This window comes from Meleagris gallopavo, unplaced genomic scaffold, assembly GCF_000146605.3.
Source record: "Meleagris gallopavo isolate NT-WF06-2002-E0010 breed Aviagen turkey brand Nicholas breeding stock unplaced genomic scaffold, Turkey_5.1 ChrUn_random_7180001938618, whole genome shotgun sequence".
Lineage (NCBI taxonomy): Eukaryota > Metazoa > Chordata > Aves > Galliformes > Phasianidae > Meleagris > Meleagris gallopavo.
This window is the reverse complement of record NW_011200541.1, coordinates 1-1,232: the sequence shown is the minus strand read 5'-3', so window position 1 is coordinate 1,232 and position 1,232 is coordinate 1. Positions and strand designations below refer to the sequence as shown.

At 50.4% G+C, this 1,232-nt stretch overlaps 1 pseudogene; it reads left to right on the top strand.

Moving 5' to 3' along the window:
- Positions 1-367: 367 nt before the first annotated feature.
- On the top strand, positions 368-1,227 carry LOC109364931 (annotated as a pseudogene).
- Positions 1,228-1,232: the final 5 nt, after the last annotated feature.

Sequence of the window (1,232 nt, the reverse complement as noted above, 5' to 3'; positions counted from 1 at the left end):
ATTCTCTGCAGACATGAACAATGAACTTATCCTGCAAACAGGCAGCTTTCTCTAAAAGAAATTTAAATGCTCACAAGTTGAGATGGGCATTCTGAGTGCAGACAGGGTAAAGACATGAGACATGGAAATTGCTTGGAAGAGTAAAATATCCAGGCAGCTGATATAAGATTAGGGAATGAGAGGAAATAGCCCCTTAAGCTTCTACTTCTTAAGGTACAGTAAAGCACATTAAAATAAACTCCCATAATGGAGTTAAATGAACATTTTCCACACACAAAACAAAACTTCTATGTAATGGTGGGTAGAGTGTCTGTGTGAATGGTCTTGACTCATCGTTATCTTCTGCACTCTGCACAGGCACATGCAGATGCCCAACAGCAGCTCCATCAGCGAGTTCCTCCTGCTGGCGTTGGCAGACACGCGGCAGCTGCAGCTCCTGCACTTCTGGCTCTTGCTGGGCATCTACCTGGCTGCCCTCCTGGGCAACGGCCTCATCAGCACAGCCGTAGCCTGCCACCACCGCCTGCACAGCCCCATGGACTTCTTCCTGCTCAACCTCGCCCTCCTCGACCTGGGCTGCATCTCCACCACTCTCCCCAAAGCCATGGCCAATGCCCTCTGGGACACCAGGGACATCTCCTATGCTGGATGTGCTGCTCAGCTCTTTTTCTTTCTCTTCCTCATCTCAGCAGAGTATTGCATTCTCACCATCATGTCCTATGACCGCTACGTTGCCATCTGCAAGCCCCTGCACTACGGGACCTTGATGGACAGCAGAGCTTGTGCCACCATGGCAGCAGCTGCCTGGGCCACTGGGGTTCTCTATTCCCTGCTGCACACTGCCAACACATTTTCACTGCCTCTGTGCCAAGGCAATGCTGTGGATCAGTTCTTCTGTGAAATCCCTCAGATCCTCAAGCTCTCATGCTCAAAATCCTATCTCAGGGAATTTGGACTTATTGTGCTTAGTGCACATGTGTTTTTGGGTGTTTTGCTTTCATTCTGTTCTCTTATGTGCAGATCTTCAGGGCTGTGCTGAGGATGCCCTCTGAGCAGGGCCGGCACAAAGCCTTCTCCACGTGCCTCCCTCACGTGATCGTGGTCTCCTTGTTTCTCAGCACTGTGGTGTTTGCCCACCTGAAGCCCTTCTCCATTTCCTCCCCATTCCTGGATCTGATGGTGGCAATTCTCTACTCGGTCGTTCCTCCAACACTGAACCCTATGATCTACAG